At 54.8% G+C, this 23,457-nt stretch overlaps 1 protein-coding gene across 3 annotated transcripts in view; it reads left to right on the top strand.

Moving 5' to 3' along the window:
• PRKAG2 (protein kinase AMP-activated non-catalytic subunit gamma 2) overlaps positions 1–23,457 on the top strand; it is a 245,503-nt gene that overhangs the window by 33,473 nt on the left and 188,573 nt on the right. The window contains exon 1 of one of the 3 annotated variants that reach the window (XM_059172301.1): positions 14,523–15,130. The exons of the other annotated variants lie outside the window; for them this stretch is intronic. The gene's annotated coding sequence lies outside the window, so the exon portion shown is untranslated. Of the gene's footprint in view, positions 1–14,522; positions 15,131–23,457 lie in introns of those variants that run through there. 3 annotated transcript variants of the gene reach the window in all.

Here is a 23,457-nt window from a genome sequence, read left to right as displayed (position 1 = left end):
GGGGAGAAGCAGCACAAGGCTAGGGGGCCCTGTGACCCCCCCCCCCCCAGGGCTGCTTTCAGGGACCTACGGGTCCTGGTGTTGGAAGCCATGCCAGGAAAGGCTATGGTAATCCAGGTTTTACTTAAAACCATCTCAAGAAATCTCTACAGAAACATGTGTTGGGAAAAGCCCGAGCTTCTACCCAGGAACTGGTCTGTTCTCTCTTTGCGTAAGATGGGCACCTGTTTTGGTGCATCGTGGTTTTACTTTCCCTGGTCTTAACTGCCGTACATCTCAAACCTGGCTGCACATGGCGCTCACCTGAGGGGCATTTAAAACTCCCAAGTGCCCAGCTGCTCCCCAGGGGAATGTAATTAGAAACTCTGATGTTGTTGTTTTTAATTCCCCAGATGAGGCATGTCTGAGGCTGAGAACTAGTGGGAACCGGGCAGTTTGGAGCCAAATGTCTGAGCTGACTTGAGTGTTTTCTGTCCCCACCCCTCCTCCCCCGCTGCTTTCTCTGGCTCTCTGGCTTCCCGTCCTAAGCTGTCTCTGATCCTCGTTTCTGTTGGCCGATGGGCAGTAAAGTGGTCTTCGGCTTAAACATGACCTTTCATGACTTTAGTCTCTGCCATCATGTGGCTTTGCAGTGCTGGAAACATGCTCTGCTGGATGAAGGGAGCCGTGAGTATAGGGATTTAAAAGCAAGAGGCAAAATGGAATTATAGTGATGTTTTGTTTATCTCTAAAGCTGCATTTTATGAAAAGCGAGCCTGTTCGGAAGAGGAAAAAGAGCTAAATAGACAACGTTACAGGAATTCCAAATCCTTCTAGACACCCTCGACATGACCAGGGACAGGAGGACACTGATACTTAGGTTTAATTTCACTTTAAAACTTTTGTTTTCGGTGACAGTAATTACTTTTTCCTGATGGACACAAGTCCCTGGCTCTCTTCTCATTCAATGACTAGGGCTAATTTTTACCAAATAAATGAAACCACGAGAGGAAGGGAAAGGTCAGGGGGGTGTTTCCTCCATTACCAAAGGGCTGGAAAGTGGCAGCGTTTGTGGAGCTGGAAGTCAGGAGAGACAGAAAGGAAGCGGGCCTGGGTGTGGGAGGCCCGGCGGGTGGTGTGCACAGACGCACAGAGGTGCACACTGCCTCCTGGGAGGCAGGGGTCTGAGGGGGGCACAGGGTAACAGCCTCAGTCCCTTCTGTGGATCCGCTGTCTGGGTTCACCGGGGACTGAGGATTTCTTGGAATGTGAGACTTTCTGTTTTAAAATCTGATCAATCTTGGGCAAACCAAGAGTTAGCCGGTCACTGTCATTACTGGCCGAGGATATACTGGTTGCTCGGTTACTAATTTTTGTTTGGAGGCAATTGTGGGCAGGAAAGGGAAGGGAAGGAGTGCTGGGGTAGGGGCAGGAAGTGAGGCCTGGCTAGCAGTGGCGTGGATTTGAGGCTGCAGGGTCTCTACCCTGGGCAGACCTTCACCTAACCCATTTGTCCCAAGGAAAGGGTAATGTGCAGTGAATTCCTGGGTGAGGGCTGGGCCTGAGGAGAGCCCGGAGAGAGACAGATGGCTGAGAAAATAGGCGTTTAGGCAAAAGCACCTGTCTCGAATGTCTTCTTTCCCCTGGAACTTGGACTTGCTTAAGGGGCTCAGACATGGACCATCATCTTTGTACCCCAGTCACCTGGCACACAGTGAGCGACTAGTATGCGTCTGTCGGATTAAACCCAGCCGAGAGAGAGCACGCGTGTCTGCCTTTGCTTTAAGGATTGAGTATTTACAGAAAGATTGTCATACCACTGTCTTAAGACGTCACAGAGGACGCAAACCGTACAATGTATTAATAATCTGAGAGTAAGAGAGTAGATTTGTTGAATCACCTTGTATCTGGGTTCAGGGCTGTCACTCAGAGGCCCCCGTGATCCAGACTTGACTCAAATGGTGTCGCGGAGGATGGGCCAGGAAAGGTGCATTTCCAACCCCAGTAAGTTTGCGAGCTGAGCTTCCGCAGGGAGAGGGAGTCTCTGAAGAAAGACAGGAGGAGAGGCAGTGGCGGTGAGTGCCAGCTAGGGGACACAGGGCTAACCAGTGACCCCAGATCTCAGTGACCAGCAATGATGGAGGTTTGTTTCTCTTGCAGTCCGTGTGTCCTCTTGGTTCCAGGGACCCAAGCTGCAGGAGCCATTGTCCCTGAGTCCTCGAGGTCAGAGGGATGAGAGAGTGTTAGAACACAGGAGAGCTTCCAAATCTTCCCTTGGGAGGTGAGGTGCCTTCCTCTGGGGAAAAGCCAGCCATGCTGCTGGGCCTGACGTCGGGGCTGGGGGTGTGCAGCAGGGATGTCTGTCGGAGGGCGGGGCCACCCGGGCCACCGTGGTCTCAGGACAATTCAGAGAATGCGGTCCGCCCGCAGTTCCCGAGTGACCACTGTCTCCCCTGTCAGCCGTGGCCCCGGACTCCTTGCAGTCCTCTGCCATGCCCATACACGCCCGCGTGTTAGCACAGCCTGCACAAGCCCCACATCTCTCCCTTCTCCGAATTTGGATGTCAGGAGATAGGCAGAATGACACGGAGCAAAGTGCCGCCTGAACTGGGACGTTTGACCAGAGCCGGTTACGAAGGCTTCTGAGTCAGTCTACGCATTCCGGACCCAGAGCGACGGACTGCACTGCCCTTGAGAACCCAAAGTCCACACGATTGCTCTTTAGTTGGCTTTGATTCAAAACTGGATTCCTTCGGGAAGGGAAGGCTCCAGTTCCTGACTTCCTGTCTCCCTTCCCAAAGGCACCTTCCATTTTGAGGACAAATGATCGTGAACTGCCGCTTTATTTCCCTGCCTTCACCGTGAGGTGCTGGTTCTTAATTAGGGTGCATTTTGGCGCCCTGAACCACTGTTCTCAGCCCTGGAAATTCTGAGGCAGTAGCTCTACAGATGAATCTGGGTATCTAGCTTTGGATGAAACGGGGCCCCCGGGGCCTCTGATGGTCCCTCCAGGTTCAGAGCATCAGACGAAGGATTTCGCCAGGAGTGGACCTGACCTCCCTTCCAGCTCCCACCTGCTGGAGCGGCTCTGGGCCTGCCTCTGGGCCCAGCCCTGGTGGAGGACCCCAGGATCAGGCTGAGGAAGCTCGAGGAACAGACCAAGGGTGTCAATCTTGCCCCCTCCCCCACCAGCCTCTGACATGGTCGAGCTGTGAAGCTTCTGGGGCAGGGGAGGCGACCGATAGTCTGATGGTCCCAGACCCCATATCGTCCGGTTCCTGGCTGAGGGCCCTATGCTCAGCGCCATGCCTGGTGCGTGGCGAGTGCTCACAGACCGAGGCCAGAGCCGCCCCGGGACTCCCGCTACGGAGCGTTCCTGCAGCCGGCCTGGCTCTCCCGCCTGTCACTGCGGCTCCTGCACACCCCTCAGATGTCCTGTGATGGCGCTCGGGCCCCCCAGGAATTGCTCTCCTCTGCCTCATCAGCGGGGCCAGCAAGGCTGGAGGGAGGCAGTGAAGGTCCCCATCACAGAGCTTGTGGTTAGCGTCTCCCCCCACTAACTGGCAAGTGGGTGACGAGCTGGTCACAGTGCGTGGATGGCGGTCAGGCTCCTTCTGTGACAGGGTGGCAGATGAGACGTTTCCGGAAACAAGAATGTCTTTGGGGAGGCGCCTGGGGGGCTCCATCAGGTGGGCCCCTCTCGTCGGCTCGGGTCATTGTCTTGGGGTCCTGGGAACATGCCCCGCATCAGGCTCCCTGCTCAGTGGGAAATTCGCTTCTCCCTCTCCCTCCGCCTCTCCCCCTGCATGTGCACGCTCTCTCTCTCTCTCTCAAATGAATACATAAAATCTAAAAACAAAACAAAAACAGAACACAAGACTATCTTTAGAAGCTCATAGTGGGGAGGGGGCCGGAAGAATCAAGTTAAAACAGCAACGACCCACTGCGGGCAGCACCTAGCACTGGGCTACCTGGCAGAAAACTTTTTTTCATCAATTATTAGGAAAGCTCCGCCATTTGTGGCATTCCGTGGAAGGGCCCCTGGGGCCCAACCTGCCCAGTATCCCAGTGCCGTCTCCGTGGTAAATGACAACTTTAAGGAAGTGGCAGCGAGTCTGCAAGACACGAGGAGGGGAGTGACACTGACAGTGGCTAGAACCAGCGCTGGCAGGCCGCATCCCCCAGCCCCGAAGCTGCAGCCCCCCGCCGATCCGGACGGGGGTGTGGGGGGGGGCTCTGGGTCAGACAGGTGAAAAAACCCACTTAAGGGCATGGAGCGATTCAAACTCTGATCCTCAAGCCGACGGGTTTCCCCGTGAGGTGCTGACGTATGTTTGCATACCTAAGCTTATTCCGGTTAAGAAAGTTTGAGCCCACAGAGGACCACGGTGAATGATCCCATTTGTAGGAAACATCCAAAACGGACGAGTCCGCAGACGCAGAGAGGAGCCCAGTGGTTCGGGGAGTCGGGGAGCACCCCGGGGAGTGGAGGTGACGGCCCACAAGGCGTGGGGTTCCTTGCTGGGGTGATGAAAAAGTCTTAAAATGGGCTGTGGTGAGGGTCGCACAGCCCTGTGAATGTACTAAAAACCGTTTAGTCATGCACTTTAAATGGGTGAACTTAAAAAAATAAATAAATAAAAAATAAATGGGTGAACTTACCGTGAATATGTTTGTGAATTCTGTGTTAATAAAGTTGTTGAAACACAAAGCGGGGGGAAAAGCACGTGTGGTAGTTTCCAGGGGTGGTTGTACAGAATTTCACCCCGTGGGGGGCTCGGGGCAAGGGAAGCGGGGACGTCACAGCCTGGGGGTCGGGAGTCTGAAATGCAGGTGTGGGCAGGGCTGTGCTCCCTCCCATGGCCCTCAGGGGGCATCTGCTCCAGGCCTCTCTCCTGGGTTCCTATCCCCAGTCGGCTGTCTTCCCCTGGCTCCTCCCCTTTCTGTGTGTCTGTGTCCTAATTTCCGCTTTCTCTGAGGCCACCAGTCCCATTGGACCAGGGCCACCCTGGTGCCCTCACTGTAACGCAATCACCTCTGTAAAGACCTTCTTTGTAAATACGGTCACGTTCAGAGGTATCGGGTCATTAGGGTCAGGGCACAATCCGACCCACGACAGCAAGGAAGGGTGTAATGCATTCTGAGAACTTATTTTAAAACTGTGAACATGTTTAAGAAATTTTAGCCAGAGCTGTAGTGCTCATTCAGTTTTCAGAAAAGTTCACGAAGTGGAATTCCTTTGGCCGACAAACCCGGAGACGTGACCCGATCCATTCTTCCATCTTTCCCGGGGAGGTCTGCGGGCAGGTGCTGTAGGACCACGTCTGGCCGCATGGGGTCGGGGTGGGGGGGACTGTCTGCACCCCCCCCCCCCGCCCCGGGGACCCGGCTCAGGCCTTGGGCTCCTGTGCAGAAGTGGCGTGAGGTCAGGGAGCAGGCCGGGGGACTGAGGCACGTTCCTCCTGCTGTGTGTGTGGGAGGGGAGGGGAGACGGGAGCAGAGAACCAGGTTTCCCCGAGGTCCTCCGGACGCTTCGACGTCCACAGCGACGCCCCGTGCTTGGCAGAGGCTCCGCTTCCCCAAGGCTGATGCACGCGGGAAGGTTACTTTTCTGTTCTTGCTTTTTAAAATCCGGGCTGACATTTTTCTGTTGTGGATTCATTGTTCTCCCAGTCCCCAGTAGCTATTAATTTCTGAGAACAAAGGAAGCCTGGCTGTGTGGCTTGGTGGTTCTCCCTGTCCCCGGGGACCCCCCAGCACCAACGGGGGCAGCGGGTCACGTCCTGCCAGCCCACTTCCTGGTTCCCAGCTCGGAGCCTTCAGCCCAAACGGACCTGTCATCCCTGAGCACACGGGACACATGTCTGTCGAGTCATCCCGTGAGTATGTTCTGCGGCTCCATGCCTGGTTCCCACCTCAGGAATCAAAAGCTTCTCCAGGGCAGAGCCTGTGTCTGTGTCAGCAGCGGACGGCTCCTTGAACCCTGGACCATGGGTCCAGTCAAGGAGGTGGCGGGCATATCCAAGCCCGTCTCCAGGTCCTGCTGCCCCTTCCGTTGCCAGAGACTCCTGTTGGGCATCCCCAGTTCAGCTCCAGCCCCAGGCCCGCCCCAGAGGTGATCGCAGGCGTGTGTTTCTGGAACTTTCTCTTGATTACCTTTCACCACTTCCTACTTGGCCCTAACGTTCAGTCTCTGAGGCTCTGTCTCCAACGGCAATTGCTGTAGCATGAGATGCCAGGTCGGGCTCCTGTGACACCTGCATCACACGTCATTAACATGGACCCTCCTGCCTCCCTGGCTGCTGGTTCCTGTCAGCTCCCGGGCCCTGTTCACCCCCCTCGAGACTCAGAGCCAGCACATCCTGAGCCCACGCTATGTGACAAGCCGTGTCTCTGTATTTAGAAAACAAATGTGTGGATGCACCTACGTGTGTCTCTGTTTACCTACATCACCTATGGCAACCCTGTGGGGCAGGTATGGTTATTATTTTTTTTTAAGATTTTATTTATTTATTTGACAGACAGAGATCACAAGTAGGCAGAGAGGCAGGTAGAGAGAGAGAGAGGAGGAAGCAGGCTTCATGCCGAATAGAGAGCCCAATGCGGGGTTCCATCCCAGGACCCCAGGATCATGACCCAAACCTAAGGCAGAGGCTTTAACCCACTGAGCCACCCAGGCACCCCAGGTATGGTTATTATTAATCCCATTTTACAGAAGAGGAAATTGAGGCACAGAGAGGTTCTGAGCTTATCCAAGGTCACAGTGCTCGTCAATGGCAGAACCGGAACTGGAATCTGTAGGCAAGTGGCATCCGCTTGGAAGGACAAGTGGAGACTCTTACCCTTCATGGTCTGCCCAGGAAGATGAGTCCGGCCGGAGAGAGGACACGCCTGGGGGCATGGCTGTGGAGGGCAGTCTGGAGGAGAAAATTGCTTTATGCCCCAGTGTGATTTGTGTTGGTTCAATTAAATTGGGAAGACTGCTGCGTGCTCGGCCGCAGCCTGCCTGCTACCACCTGGGCAGCCCAGAGCCTTCTGTCCTGTGGTGGCTTTGAGGTTGTTTTAGGTCACAGACGTTCAGAACTGGAGCACCTGCCAGACATGGCCGAGCTCAGCCCCTCGGCATTCAGCGGTGACTGTGCTGAGCCTGGCTTTGGGCTTAGAGAGAAGCTCTGGTGGCCTGAAGTCTTCCATTGGCAGAGTGTCCAGGGACGGGAGAGAGAGCTTGTACTGGGGAGCCTTACAAGTGCGAGGACGCGTCCATGCCAGCTTTTCTTAACCTGCTCCTGCTTACCTCTCAAACCCTCAGCCTCAACCTTACTCTTTTCAGGAAGCTCTTCTTCCCCCCCCCCCCCCCAAGATTTTATCTATTTATTTATTTGACAGAGAGAGAGAGAGGGAACACAAGCAGGGGGAGGGGGAGGGGGAGAATCAGGCTTCCCACCGAGCAGGCAGCCCGATGTGGGGCTCCATCCCAGGACCTTGGGATCATGACCGGAGCTGAAGGCAGACGCTTAACAACTGTGCCACCCAGGTGCCCCAGGAAGCACTTTTGCTTCCAAAGCTGTCACTGCTGGAAACTTCTACGGAGGCTGCTGTCTGTACAGTATCAACCCTAAGCTTGCTTGTTCCTTGTCTCCCTGACTTTTCTGCCAGCCAGAACACAAGTCCCCGAGGTCAGGGCTCTCTGTCTTCTGTTTCTCTTGGGTTCTGTAGCTGGGGGCTCTATGAGTATTTCTCGGTAGAAGAGGGACCCCCAAGAGGTGTGGAGCAAGAGCCATGGAGGGCTGTGGGGACAGACGGAGGGAACATGGATGGGGTTAAGGGAGACGCCCATCCTGTTCTTTTTGTTTTTTGTTTTTAAAGATTTTATTTATTTATTTGACAGAGATCACAAGTAGGCAGAGAGGCAGGCAGAGAGAGAGGAGGAAGCAGGCTCCCCGCTGAGCAGAGAGCCCGATGTGGGGCTTGATCCCAGAACCCTGGGATCATGACCCGAGCTTGAAGGCAGAAGCTTTAACCCACTGAACCCCCCCAGGCTCCTCACGCCCATCCTGTTCTTAATGACAAAATGAAAAAGGAGATCGGGCTTCCCAGGTGCCGAGGGGTTTCTGTGGAAGGCGAGGACACGGCATCCCGGTGCTGGACTCCCCCTTCTTGGATCTGAAGCGCGTTCTCCTTGGCCAGCCAGGGACCCTGGATGACACAGAGGCCGTGGAGTGTTCACACCAGTGTGTACTGCCCCAGAGCCGCGGGGCGGGCCCGAGAAGCTACCGCGGTGGACGGTGGAGGAACCGGGACAGGAGACGTGGGGGAGTCTTTGTGGGGCTGGAGGTGGCCTCAGAGAAGAACCTGAGAGGAAGAGAGGTCCACACAGGCTTTGACAGGCAAATATGTAAGCGTGCGGACGTGCGTGCAAGTGTGCATGCGTGTGTCTTATTTACCTCCGGTCCGCCCATGCGGCCTCCATGTGCATCACCGTTTTGGCCGCCGGCACCGATGGCCGGTCCTTCCCTGCTCACCGTCTGTTCTTCGGACCTTCCACACCTTGGACTCGTTCAGACTGAGTCTGGAGAGGTCACCATGGGGCCATGGGAACGAGCCTGGCGAGCTTTCGGGCAGGCAGGGCCAAGCCCTTCCTTGTCCATTCAGGGGTCAAGGTCCTGGTCCTCTTGGCACCCAGCTGCGTGGCCTGGGGTGCAGGTCACTTCCCAACAGGTCGCCTGGATGTAGAGCTCCTCTGCTCGCTGGCTTAGCTGGGAGCTAGGAGCTGCCCCACAACAGGGCAGGTGGTGGACCCCAACGCACCCCGGTCTGCACACGGTGCTGGCTTCTGTGGGGAGGGGGCTCGGGGCCTGCCCCGCACTCAGGTCGGGGAGACAGAGGCCCGAGGGCAGATCTGCACGTGCGGCTCCATGAAGTCGTCTAAGTCTCCGCAGACCTTTGGGAGTCCAGAACTTGGCTGTGAGGATGGAGACAGGGTTACCCTTAGGGGGACTGGGTTTGGTTCTGGTTCCTCTCCATGGAAACCAGAGCATGGGAGCACATGGGCTGCACGTGAGCTCACAGTCCAGGGGCTGCCGAGCTCCTCACCTGGTGAGGGGCAGCAGGGCACATGTGTCTGAGCCGACAGACATCCGGTGCCCTGGTGCACTGTGACGGCCTCCAGTGCTGGAGGCGAGTGAGGCCGTGTGTCCCCCTCCAGCCTTGGTACCAGGCGGTTTGTTACTATGAAAGGAAATCTCAGACCGGAGTTTGCCAAAGCCCCACAGATGATTTTGTTTTATTTGTTTATTTTAAAACTTATTTCTTTTAATTTAAATTCAGTTAACATATAATGTATTGTTGGCTTCTGAGGTAGAGGTCAGTGATTCATCAATTGCAAGTGACACCGGTACTCATCACATCACGTGGCCCCCTCACTGCCACCCCCAGTGACCCCCTCCCCCGACCCGCCTCCCCTCCAGCAACCCTCAGTTTGTTTCCTATGATTGAGAGTCTCTTGTGGTTTGTCTCCCTCTCTGATCCCACAGATGATTTTAGGCGGCAGGTACAACCTATTCCTGTAGCTCAAAGGAAGTCTTGCCGCCACCTTGGGTGGATTTTCTAGCTGGCTTATTCGGAGGTGCTGGTGCCCGTGCCGTCCGTACTGAGCCAGCCTGAGCTAGCATGCACTTAACCTTGAACACCACTCACTCCACCGAGAGAAAAGAGCTCTGACATTTCTTGAGCTGATACAGAAGTCTTCTGGTGTAGATTTCAGTAAGGATGTTGGATGTGCTGAGTCGTCCTCTTTGTTATCTTGATTCCTAGCTGGAATGTTCTAGGAGCTACCAGACTGCCCCCAACATAATGCAGAGCGCCAACAGATGCAGGAAGGCTGTAGGAATGGGATCCCAAAGTGACATGCCCCACCCATCAGCATCCCTCCAGGACATCTGTTTCCAACAACGGCTAAGCCAACTCCGTGCTACCACCGTGCCATGCCCCCTCTTCCGGGCTGCCGAGCTCCCGGCTGAAATACACATGCAGCTCGTGCAGCCAGGAGCTGGGCGCCGGGCCCGGGGAGCCCTGTGGGTTCGGTGTCCTGGCTTCCCCACGCATAGCTCCGGCAGCCCCAGGATTGAGCACAGGCCAGCACCTGCCACCTGCAAGAGTAAGGAGATAAGGCTTTGCTGAGCAGCTGCTGTCAGTCCGCCGGCTTCCGCGAGCAGCGTGACCCACGGACCCGGTTCCGTGGCCAGTGTGGACATGGGGCTGGGAGTCCCTTTGCAGTTAGGGCTGGCTGCTTTCCTGCACTTGGTGCCTCATCACCGGACGAGGCTGGTGTGCGGCATTTGGCCTGTGGGCTCGCGGCTGAAGGTGGCCTGGGATCCGGCAAGGTCTGTGATGGATTCCTGGGGTTCTCAGAAGTCGAACCCAGGTCCGTTACCCATGACTGGGGCGGGCGAGGGCTGGGTGAGTGTTTCTAGCCTTCGGTGGCTCTTACACAGCTGAGATCATGCAGGAACAATTTGGGGCTTTCCTGTCACATTTCCCATGTTACTTATAGCCTTTGAAGGCACGGCCGTGATTCGCTGTCATTTCCTTACCCCGCGGCGCATGGCTTCATCAGAGCACACTCGACAGGAACTCCACGTCGCACATGGTGGGGGTGTCAGAGCCCTCCCCGCGGCTGCGTGCCCCACCGCTGTGCACGAACCTCCACTTGCATTTCGGATTTTCTTTGAGACAGACCCCTAAAAGGGAACTTTCCAACTTCAAGAATGAGCATATCCTCTTATTTTTATTTATTTATTTTTAAAGGTTTTATTTATTTATTTGAGAGAGAGACAGTGAGAGAGAGCATGAGAGGTGAGAAGGTCAGAGGGAGAAGCAGACTCCCCATGGAGCTGGGAGCCTGATGCGGGACTCCATCCCGGGACTCTGGGACCATGACCTGAGCCAAAGGCAGTCGCTTAACCAACTGAGCCACCCAGGCGCCCCATATCCTCTTATTTTTAATCACGCAATAAATAAGCCTGTGCTGCAGATAGAAACCAGAAGATACAAATAAGCAAAAGAAATAAACACAAGGCGGTGGGGTGTGAGCCTAGTAAAACAGTGCAGAACCCAGCCTGGCTCTGGAGGGGACGCACCCATGATTAAATCCTGGCGCTGTCCCTGCTGTGTCCTTAACCTTGGCAACTCAGCCTCTCTGAGTTACAAGTTCCTTGTTGATAAAAAATAAATAAATAAAATTATTACTTTACCCATTTACCTGTTGTGCAAGTTAAGAGAACCCAGCACTAGAGGACACTCTAGAAATCCGTTCTGGGAGAGATGCCAGGAAGTCACCTACGGGTGTTGGGGGGCAAAGCCCGTCAGGAGTAGAGAGGACCCACGAGGACTCTGGATGCGAAACTGTGGAATCGGTAGTGTGCGGGCGTGGGGGGCCGCGGGGCCCACGAGGACCCTGGGTGACAGGTTTGTGCAAGTGGAGCAGCTGGAAGGTGGGATGGCCGCGGGCCAGGCCGTCATGGGCCCGGTTTCCTTTACTGCGGAAAGTGGCTTTGTTCGGCAGGCGGTGTGGAGCTAGTGTTCTGGGTTTTGCCTGAATATTGTTTTTTGCTTTGTCTTTCTGGGTCTGGTGAGGGTGCTAAGGGCAATGCTGAGAGAGCCGCGTTTAGGAAGATTCATGCGGGAGAGGTGAGTCAGAGGGGATGTCCCACGGGCAGGGACAGCCCCAAGACCAGAGATCGGTCGATGGAGATGGATGGTGGTCTTCAGCTGTACGAATGTCTTTGATGCCCCGGGCCTCTCCTTCAGGGGAGCATGGAGTTGGGAGTCAGTGGAAAAGCTCTGAGCCTGAGGAGGAAGCAGGGACACAGGGCACAGTGGAGATTTGGGGAGCAGGACCCATGCAGGTGAAAGCAATAAGCATTTTGGGGGTTGGTAGCTTGCAGGCTGGAGAGGGGCTGTTGATGCTCCTCGAGCTCTGATGCCAGGTGCCCGGCCCGTGGGTTCGCTGGTGGTCAGAACCGCAGGAGGCCACTCACACCCCACCAGTCATCCGCAGGCACTTGTTGCCTAGTGTAGATGCCACCCAACGCTCTGCGTGGTGAAGCCCATTTCTCTGGCATCTGCAGCCATTCCAAGCAAAACTAATTAGGCTTTTTTCTCAGGCTTATTTGTATACTTTGGAATAAAGCACAAGATAAAACAAGCCTAGCTAACCCAGCAAGGCAAGTTCCAGAACCAGCGGGAGGAAATATTGTGGTTGGCTGGGTCTCTAGTGGACCACTAGTCCCAGAGCCGGGGCGGGGGGCCAGGGGGGCTCCACTCGTCACTAAGCAGCACCAGCTTTTTGCTAAGCCATGAGTTTACGCTAACTTGGCCCTCTGGTTCCAGAGTTACCCCGTACAGCCCGAGCTGCTGCTTATTTTTGTCCAGATGCTTGCTCGTCCGTTATCCCAGCAGCACTCCTGGGAGATGTGCAGGGTGAGTGTTCTCACTGAGATTATTTTCTCAGAGGAAGACCTGAGATTCAGGGAAATGGCCTGTATCTGAGCTATGGTCACAGAATGTCTGCATTTTGGTCCTTTAGGTGAGAATGTTGCTCATTCTACAGTCAGGAAAACAGTGTTCAGGTTCAGGTGACTTTCCCAGGTAGGTCCCAGGATTCCTAGTGCCCAGGAAGATCCTGGCCCCATGCCCAATGCCTCTGATCCCTCTTCAGACCTCAGAATGGACCACTGGGTTCCAGGGACCAGCCCGTACCCTCTGGGCAGAAAGGAACCTTGAGAAAGCCACAGACTTCCAACCCCGAAGTCCCAAACTCTTAGCTGTCTTTTCATGAGCCTTGGAAGCCGTGCAGCGTTCCTTTCTCCCCATGAAGCATCCTGGGTCACCCCAGAGGTCATTCACAGAGGTCACCCTTTCCTGAACCACATATCTGCCAGCTAAATCCTGACTTAGACCAAAGAACAGATTCTTCCTGGGAGGCATCACCTCGGCCTGTAGACCTGCGGCCCTGAGTCGCTCACTGTCTTTCGAAGCAATTTCTCCCCTGCTGAAAAGTCCAAGTCATTAGTGAGTTTAAAAGTGAACCTTGCTGACATGAGGACCCTCATTTTCTCCTTTTTTTTTTTTTTTAAGATTTTTAAATGTCTATAAGTAATCTCCACACCCAAAGTGGGTCTTGAACTCACAACTGTAAGATCAAGAGTCCTGCGCTCTTCCACATCAGCGTAGGAGCCAGGAGGTCCGCCCACCCCTGTTTTCTCCTAATCCATTTTCTTCCTAACCAGCGTGCGCACTCCCCAGGGACGTGTGTGACAGTGATGTAGGGAAGACGTTAGGGTTCAAAGCCGACCACAGAGAAAAAATCCTTGAGACATCTTTGGGGCAAAAAGGTGATTTTATTAAAGCACAGTGACAGGTCCCAGGGGCAGAAAGAGTGCCGTGGGTCCTGAAGAGTGTCCCAATTATGTACTTTCAAGTTGGGAGGGGGTTAGGGATAGCATAATCTCTAAGGGATTTGGAAGCAAGCTTTCCAGGACCTGGAGGGGACTAGCTTTGGCGGGGAAAGGTTTATTACCGTCCAGTCAAACCCGCGTTCTGACATTCTTTAGAAGGATGGTGGGTCATATGCTTGGGAGGTGATGGCCAAGACCTATCTTCGGGGGGTTTAGGGATAAAGGAAATTTCCAAAGGAATTTTTATACTTTAAAGTAGATTTACAGGATCCTGGGGTTGGGCTAGGATTGCCTTTTGCCCTTAGCAAAGTATCAACCTTCGGCAGTTGAGTCCCTAGAGGAATGTCCCTCTGCCTGTTGCAAGGACTTGTCAGTGGGCTGTAGGTCGTCCGGAAATTTAATATAAATATCTCTCCTGCCTTTGTCTGCCACATCAAAGGCTACCCAGGATTCATTTTAATCAGAGACGGTAAGACACGCAGACACCCAATGACTCTCATGAAGGAAGAACTTGACCATACTAGGTCCTAGAGACGGGACTCCGCACGCCAGGCGGGACCAGGCAGAGAGGCACAGGTCTGGGCCAGGAGGTGCGAGGCGGGAGGGGTGGACAAGGCAGGGGCCTTTACTGTGGTCGCTGGGGTAAGGTGCGGGTGAGGCAGGGCCAGTGGGTTTGGGATTGGCAGGTTTGAACCACCTGAGCCGGGAGGGAGGCGGTCAGGGTGTGTGCACTCCGGGTGGTCTGGTTTGCCTCTGAAAGGCAGGCTCCTAGGTGAGCCATTCCCTCTCTCCAGGGAGTGGCTGACCCAGGGCGGGCAGTCCTGCCTGGGTCAGCAAGGCCACGGATGTCAAAGCCTCAGGATCATGGAAAACAAGCCGAGGCTGCTTGTACAGGGAGGGACCGTGTTGCCTTCCAGAAGCTGCAGGTTGTGAGGGCCGGGTGGAGGCCCGGTTTCCGAAGGGAAGTTCCCCAGCAGAGCCTGTGGGAAGGGCCTCCGCCGGGATCCTTGCCTCAGAGAAGGCTGCATTCTCCTGTTCCAAGCGCAGGGCTCCCCAGGGAGTCGAGGCTGCTGCCGCCCGGGCCGTGTCCCCTGAAGCTGTGTCATGGGGACCGAGCAGGGCCCCTGCTGCATCGTCGGCTGGCCTGCCTTCATCTGTCCTGCTGCCTGTCTTTTTAAGAGCCGCGGCTCTGCCCTCCCTCCTGCTCACTTGCCTGTGTAGTAAGGAGTTGCCTCCCCAGCAGCCGCTGGCACAGGTGGTAATGACAGTTGGCTGCGGGCCCGTCACGGAGGGGATCTGCCCGCGCTCTGCCTGCGTGTTGAGCAGCCCAGCGGCTCCAGCCAACAAGACTGTCGCCTGCGCTGTCTCGGGCCAGCTCATGCTGTCTGCCGTCCGCGCGGTGTGCCGCTCGGGGGACTGGGAACACGCCCAGCCCCGGTCCCCATCTGTTGCAGACGTGCGGCGGTGGCGGCTCCGGGAGCAGCCGAGCCCTAGAACTCGGCTGTGCTGAGGGGGCTGGGAAACCCCTTCTCTCATGGGCCTCCGGAGCCAGAGCCGGCATCCGGATTTGTCGGATCCTGGAGCCCTGGGAGCGCTGGGTCTGCAGCACCGGAGTCCCGTGGGCCAGCGTCCTGCAGCCGGGCACCTGCCATCCGCAGCCGCAGGCAGAGACCTCCAGGACCACTTGGGGCTGAGTAAGAGGACTCCCTCCCCGAGCCGATCCCCGAGTGCATGGTGACTGTGCGTTTCTGTGTGGATGCCTTTTCCCCCTTAGGATGCTTTTGTCTCCTCTCTTTGCCAGACCCACCCGAATTGTTGCTTTGTTCTGCGGGGGCCTCTTGTTAAATTGAACACCCCCCCACCCCCGTGAAACTCCGCGTTCTTTCCCTTCCTCGGAGCTGTACGTTTTCTCCTTACGTAACTTTTCCTCGGGATTTAAAGAGGCTCCTTGTGAAGGTGGTATGTGTGTGGGGGCGTGTCCGTGGCTCTTCCCTCCCTGTCTTCTGTCCCTCCCCACCCCCGCACCCCCCACCCCCCCTCCCCGCCCCTCCTGGGCCCGGCTCTCCGGCCACCTTGGCTTCCAGTTCCCGGCTGACATCTGAGCAGAGTTGACACCCCCGGCTTTCTGCTCCCACTGCCCCAGTCATCACTTGTTATATTCGTCCTGAACAGAAAAGATGTGTAATGATGGGGGAGCCTGGGGACACCCCCCGAGTTGTCCCTTGGAAGGCTCAGGACCACAGAGTCAACGGTCCCCTGCCTGGTGAGGGTGCGTTCTGGGAGGCATACTTGTTGCTTTTGAACTTAAGGAGAACACATGGAAGAAACAGAAGCTGGGAGGGAGTGGGGCGGGAAGAGAAGAGGGGAAGGTGGGAGAGGCGCTCGCCCAGGACTGAGCCGAGGCGAGGGGAAGGGTGGGGGCTGAGAACCCGAGTTTCCAGGGGGTTGGCGCTGCAGCTGGAGAGGGCTGGATTCCGAAGCCACTGACAGGGGGCCATGCGCTCGGAGCCGGCTGCTGAGTGTTTCGGTTCCCGCCGCCCCCAACAATCCCCCCCCCCCCCATAAACCAGGGCCTGAATTAGTCATCTGGGACCGAGCTTGAGCTCACAGTCTGTGGTTGGTACTTGAGTCCTGGTGATGGGGGGGTGGGGGATGGGCAGCAGGGGCAGGAAAATAGAAGAATGAGGCTTGATTCTGTGCTTCTGGACTTATAATCTAGTGGGGGCAAGAACAGAATATTAGATCAAGACTTGGGGAACAGTGGAGAGTCAAGCCTGGGATGGGGCAGACGCCAAGTGTCCAAGGCAGGGCCTGGTGGTCTGCGGGACAGCTGGGAGGGGGCAACATGGAGGGGCTGGGGACAGCGGGACACAGGCTTATGTCTGAGTGCAGGGGAGACCCCAAAACATAAATGGAGGGCCTTCCCGGTGCTCTCAGGTGTGGCTAGGTAAGAGAAGTGTGGAGGCAGACGGGAGGGGTGCGAGCGGTCAGCCCAGGAAGCTTCCTAGGGAAGTGATGAACAGATTGCCTTGAGATTGGACCAGTGCCCATGGGCCCGTCCACCTCTCAGCCAGGCTGACTCCGAGAACAGCCGGGCTCACTTCCCGAGCCGAGAGGAGGGCAGTACAGCCTCTCAGCTCTCCTGTTTCTGTAGTTTGAGCAGGAGCTTCCAAGGGCTGGAAAATTCTAAGGTGGGGTTTTTGGTTTGTTTTTGGTTGTTTTAGCCCAAAGTGAGACCTAGGAGGCAGGGATTGACTCCTTTCTTATGCGAGAGGATGCTGAGTGTAAGATTCATTCCGCAGGGGTCTTTGAAAAATCCAGCCTTCTTGCCACACCTACAGCCACGTGGGCTGAACTGAGAAAGAAACTGGGTGGCCCAAGGCCCAGCCTGGTCTTCTCACCGAGGCAGGCGTGGGGAGGAGGGAGGTGAGCAGACTGTGGATGGCTGGGTAGATGTCCCCCCTTGTCATGGACTTGTGCGCGGGTCCCCAGACCAGTATCCAAGTCACCCCTTTCATGGACACAAACTCTCGAGTGCCGCACGACTAGCAGGGTTCAGCCACGGTGAGCGTGAAGCTTGGCCTTGTCAGTAGTACTGGCCAGCCGGGGTCCCTGAAAATGGACCTTTTAATTTTGCCTCCTGATCTCAGCTCAGCTCTTAGCTAATAGAAGCCTTGGATTTTTCCAACCTCCTCACTGTTCTCTTTCAAACCACGTACTTTCCTCTTCCTTTAAAAGTGTTGCAGTCTGGGGGCGCCTGGGTGGCTCAGTCGTTAAGCATCTGCCTTCAGCTCAGGTCATGATCCCAGCGTTCTGGGATCAAGCCCCCATCCGGCTCCCTGCTCAGCGGGAAGCTGCTTCTCCCTCTCCTGCTCCCCCTGCTTGTGTTCCCTCTCGTGCTGTGTCTCTCTCTGTCAAATAAGTAAATTTTTTTAAAAAACATCTTTAAAAAGTGTCGCCGTCTGTCCTCCCACAGGCCGCCCGCACGGACGAGTCTTGCCCTGTACCTTCTCAAAAACCCCCTTACTATTCCTTCATACACAGCCTGTGGGCTTAGATGGGCTCCTGCCTGTGCTTTTTCTGTGCATTATTTTGTATTAAGTGGTGTTCAGTTCGTTCTAGTAGGTGGATTCATTCAATTGGTAATTCCCTATGGTCAGTTAAGGTTTTCATTTCTTACAGGGATTTGACTTTGTATCATTGCTATTAACGCTTTACGCTTTGGTAAATATTTATTGACCATGTATTAGGCACCAGGTGCCGCACATGGCATTTTCATGGGTATTAGTTATTTTCTTAGTTCTCATGATGATCCTGGGAGGTTTGCCTCATTTTATACAGGAGGAAATTGAGGCTCTGTGAACTTGAACCATTTGCCGAGATTACGTAGCTGGTGTATGACAGACTAGGGTTCAGATTCAGGTCCTCTGACTGCAAAGTAGCAGCCCCCATGCCCCCTCCCCGCCCCCCTCCCCCGCACTGCACTGTTTGAGCACATGGCAAACTTCCAACAGTGAAAACGTGTGTCTTAGCCGCCACCATGTCATGGCGACCAAGCAGGACCTCCGAGGCCCTACACTTTCCCAGCCCCAAGACCCCGAGGACTTGCTGTTCTGCCACCAGGGCTGACAGTGTGAATCCACGGGCTTTCTGTGTCTCTGGTAAACCTTTCCTCTCCCTGACAAACTTCTTTTCCATGAGCATGACTTAAGGCTAGAGCCCTAAAAGAGGTTAATGACGGAGTCCAGAGCTCTGACCTCAAGAACTAAAATTTGGGGTTTTGAGAAGGGTGTAATCATAAGCACCCGATGCTCAAGGACCTGGCAAAGCTGCCTCCTCAAACCCACAAACCCGTGGCATTGGACTTGGGAGTTGGTCTTGACCTTTAGCCTGTGTCGTGCTGGGGACCGTAGGCAAATCATTTCACCTTTCTGGGACTGTTCATTCTTCTGACACTGGAGATGGCCATACGAGCTCACAGGACTGGGGGAAACCCGCTGACAAGGGCTAGTTCCCCACCTGCAGCAGATAGATGCTCACGGTAGCCAGCCTTTTCCCACTGGGGAGCCGTCTGTTGCCCCGCGCTGACCCCAGCGAAGTCCTCCCAAAGCAGGGCCTTGAAGCGATCGGTTTTCAGATAGAATTCTGCAGGTCTTATCACTTCGGTTATTCACCAGGAAATCAAGGCCAGAGGGCTGTGGGTTCCGCCGCTCCAGGCAGGCGGCAGCCAACCTGTCCTTGGAGTTGGTCAGGCTCGCCCCGTCCCTCCCGCCTCGCGCACTGCATGCGGACACAGCTGTCTGCCGGCTCGGTGTGGTTCCCTGCCGCCGCCGTCTCCTGAAGGTCACACTGGCATGTCTGCCCTGTCTTCCTCGGATCATACATTCCTTTCCTTTCTCAATCGCCTTTGGCATCTTTTTGCCCTAAGATAGAGCGATAGAGGGAAGTAGGGAGACAGTAGAAAACAAAACCAGACTCGGGTTCTTGTTTTGATTTTGCTTTGCGAGTGAGGTATGTGGTGGTATTTTATTGCTTCACGTCTGCTTTTACCGGAGTCTGCCATCTGCCTGGTAATAATGGCTTCATCTCCTTAGTCACTCGTGAGTTAGAGACACGCCGGCAGGTTCCAGAGAATAAGAGAACAGACACCCAGCACGTCGAAGCAGAGCCAGCCCTCCGCCCCACAGTTACCCCGCTGCCGTGTTGGGGGGCTCCCAGCATGATGAGGGACTCTAGGCGGCCCGAGGAGGGTAGAACGGAGGCTGTGGAGTCAGGGCTCCTCATTCTCTCCCAGGCTGCTCTACCTTTTCTTTTTGGTTCGGGCAGACTGCCGAGGTTTGAGAGCCCCGAGGACAGGGTTTTGCTGCTTCTTGCAGAGAGAACCAGATACAGAAACAGGAGCTGAGGAGAAGTAAGACAAAGCCCCAAGAAAACTCTGCGGGGCTCTTCCTTTTCACATAACCCAAACAGCTCATGTATTCGGCCTTAAATGCAGACCTTGTCCTTGCTTTGCGAGCTCCGTTGGCTGAACCACATTCAGAGTCCCACTTTGATGGCTGGACGTAGACTTGGGGCTGACACTTGGGGGCCTTTGGGGTTTTGGAGACTTCTAAGGTGGAAGACTGAGCTGGGGTGGCCTGTGTTCAGGAAAAGGTCGTGAGGACGCAGGCAGAATGTTACCGTTGCATAGTGACAGGACAGCGTACGGCCTTCCCCTTAACCAGGGGCAACAGGCAGAATCTCCCGTGAGCCGTATTGGGACTCCAGAAGGAAAAAAGACGGCAGAACACAAGGTGTGAAAGGGCGCCTTCCTGGAGAGAGAGCATCAGGCCTGGGTCTCGCCGCCACCGTCCTGTCCTGCCCCTGCCCTTCCGTCTGGGGCTGCTGGAGGTAGAGGCCTGGCACTTCCCACAAACCGTGGCCATCTGGCGGTTAGACCCTGCCTACCTTGTGCTTCTTATCAAAGCTTTGAGATGTATGAGGACAGTTTTAGAAATATTTTCACCAGTAAGATCAGAAGGGTGGGGGCGCCTGGGTGGCTCAGTTGGTTGAACGTCCGACTCTTGATTTCAGCTTGGGTCATGATCTCAGGGTCATGGGATTGAACCCCACGTCAGGCTCGTGCTCAGCACAATCTGCTTGAGAGTCTCTCTCTCTCTGACCCTCCCCCTGCTTGTGCTTGCTCTCTCAAAATAAATAAATAAAATCTAAAAAAAAAAAAAAAGATCAGAAGGGTGCTTTCTGCTCATCTGAAAAGTCAAATTAATGATAACTATGATTCTTCAAGCGCTATATTGCTGGTACCTGCTACTGCCCGATGCGGCTGTGACAGAAAGGTGAGTTTTCTGGATAACGGGACCTCCTCACCATAAGGCGTCTCTGCCAGGCCCTGAAGACAAAGGAGTCAAGACTGAGCCAGAAGGGCATCTGGGTGTGTCCTTGGAGGGGTGTCTGCATTTTAGTAGCGAGCAGGAATGCTGTGTTTTTAAGGCCTGGCAGACAAAGGAGACAGGGCAACTCCCAGCACCCAGACGCTGGGGGGAGGCCTGGCACGACACCCACATGGACCCCTCAAACACATGGGTTCTGACTTCTGACACAGGTGCCCAGGGCTTCTTGAAGACCCTGCTGCTGGTGCTGTGCTGAGCCGGGGCTGGGTAGGAGGGGGCTGGACTAGGGAGTGATCCGTTTGAACAGATTTTCTGCTCAGAATCCAGAGCGCTCTATCCCCTGGTGGGATTCGCCCTTCACGTTAGGCCAAGACCCAAGCCAGGCGCTTCCCCAGAACCAGCCAGGCCTGGCTCAGAGCTCACTGCAGGCATCTGTCACCACCCACTCGCTCTGAGTCATCCCACACTTATCTGCTGAAATCGCAGAGCCTGGAAATGCGCTTACCGGTTGGTCTTCCAACACAAACTCCGGGGGGACACTTGGGAAGAAGGTGGGTCTTGGTGGGGGAGGGGCGTGCTCCATCCCGGCCTGGGGTGGGCTGAGGGGCTCTGAGTGCCCCATTCAAGGACCTGGGGACCCCTCTCCTCCAGGCCCCTTGGGCCAGCGTCAGAATGTCCCTGTAGGCCTTGTTAGCGGCCACCTGGCAGCTCTCCCCAGAAGGACTTGTTCCTTCTTCTGGCTGCATAGAGAGGACATTGGGCCACGCCACCACGTACAAAATTTGTTTTTCCTCTTCTTCCCAGATCTCTACTTGGTAGATGAGAATAATCACCCACTTCCCCGCCCCGTCCCCCTCCTCCTGCCTCCCTGCTTCCACTGTCTTCTAAATGGGGAGGAAAAGCCTCTGTCCGTGGACCAGAGCGCCCAGTGTTTCTCAAAGGGTGGCCCTGGGGGCTCGTTAGACTATGCCTTCCTGGGCCCCACCGCAGCCCACTGAATGGGGTCCTCAGGGCTTCTCAGTAGCATCTTACGTGCTCTGAGGACTGGCTTTACAGGAGACAGGAATCTGTACTTAGAGTGGATTGACTTGGACTCAGCGTTTCCCCTCCTGTTCGTCTATCTAAAAGGAAAATTCTGGGGACATCTGGGTGGTGCAGTCAGCTAAGCCTTTGCCTTCGGCTCCGGTCATGATCTCAGGATCCTGGGGTCCAGCCCTGTGTCAGGCTCTGCACTCAGCCAGAAGTCTGCTTGTCTCTCTGCCTCTCGCCCTGTTCATGTGTGCATGCGCATGCACTCTCTCTCTCAAATAAATAAAATATTTTTAAAAAAGAAGAAGAAAGAAAATTCTAGACCTTCTTGTCCAAGGTCCAACTAGACACTGAGTCTAACAGTCCCCCCCCTCCCCCACCATGCCCCAAGTCAGCTTTCTCTAGTTTCGTTCATGGAGATAGATAAGAGAGTATTGTGCAATTGCAAAAAAAAAAAAAAAAAAATCCAAAGAGTGTTTTTCAGTAATTCCAAATGCCTCAGGACTCTGGTTAATCCAAAGTTCTGAGACCTGCATCTATGTCTTGCTTGGAATGCTGTCAAAAAAGAGCTCTGTAAAATGCATTTACCAGTGAAACAAACCTGATATCACCCAGCTTCTGGTACTTTCGGGCCCTCGGTCATGGCACTTGGACAAAGTCTGGCGTGCCGGTGAGGACGGATGTCGGGTTGAGATAAACTGCCCGTGATCCACATTCTTCACCACATTTAAATATCCACCATGTTCTTGGTGCTCAGTGGTCCCTGCATTTCCTGCTTGGCTGGACAGACCGGGTAGTTAATAGAGAGGTGGTGGGGAATCGTGGCCTCAGCCCATGAGCACCTCTGGGTATCCCCTCACCCCCCCAAGTGCCTCCCTAGAGTCCCCCCTCCAGTGCTCCCCAAACTGGCCTCATCCAAGAGCTGTTTCTGTCTGAACATCCCCACTGCACCTGAATTTCTCTTTTCATTCCTGGGCCGTCAGAGCCCTTTCTGAGATTAGCTCAACCGGTAATCCCCTAATTCAGAGCAGGGATTCGTGTCATGGGTTGTCTCTCATGGTTATCATTTAAATATTACCTTGATCCAAATAAAGGGCCTTGGGATAGGAAATTTAGGATTGTGACAGCTCACACTATTAGGGTTTTACCCTTGGGAGAAATTGGGTTTTTGGTGTCCAACACATCTCTCCTCCTAGATCTGTAGCCACTGTGCCTCTAGCTGGGTCCTGGAAGGTGAAGTGCAGACTTTCAGATCCCAGGAAGGAGAAGAAGGGACAACTGTGCCCCATCGGATCGGTGTAACCAGGTACTTCGTCACCAGGAGGGCGACTAAAACCAGAGCATTTTGCTGGAAATAGAGTATAGCTATCACCCACACTGCACAGCTGCTTCCTGAAAATTCTACTCCCACTGCATGAGAAAGCACATTCAGTATTCCAGGATCAATAATGTAGACATCTTCCCTGTGTTCTGCAGATTGTACGTTTTTCTTTTTTCTCTCTTAAGGTATGGGGATGGGCGGTGGCTGGTGGGTCACTCTGGGCTCGGATTTATTGACCTATAGCTTACATACAGGGCCGTGCACCAAGTTGAAGTGTGCAGTTAGATTGTGATAAATGGGAGTGGGCACGCGACCACCACTCTCACGACAGAGCTCATCTCCATGACCCCGTGGGTCCCTCGGGCCCCTCTGCAGTCTCTCTCCTCCCCCAGCCCCATCCTGAGACTGGGGAGGAGCGTGGGGCTCCCCTGTGAATGCCCAGTTCCAGACACACAAGTTCCCTGACACGTGTTTCAATGAATAAAGACGTCAGTGGCTCTAACGTATTTTAAAAATTCTCCCAAGCCTCCTCTAGTTTCTCCCACTCATCCTACATTTCGGAAGACTGTCTGATGAACACTTGTTAATAAATAATTTCTGCATTTAGTCATTCCTGAGACCAGTCTCCCGATCAGCCTGAGACCATCAGCGTTACTGGAGCCGATGACATGAGAGCAGTGAAAGCGGGGGCTGGCCGTCCCATTGCCCGCATGGTCATGGCGACATGTGCATTTCCTTCCCATCTCCTGAAAGACCGAAAAACCCGGCAGGAGTGTCCCTC

This window comes from Mustela lutreola, chromosome 4 (assembly GCF_030435805.1).
Source record: "Mustela lutreola isolate mMusLut2 chromosome 4, mMusLut2.pri, whole genome shotgun sequence".
In the NCBI taxonomy this organism is placed as follows: Eukaryota; Metazoa; Chordata; class Mammalia; order Carnivora; family Mustelidae; genus Mustela; species Mustela lutreola.
The sequence above is the reverse complement of the archived record's forward strand: the minus strand, read 5'-3'. Positions and strand labels throughout refer to the sequence as shown.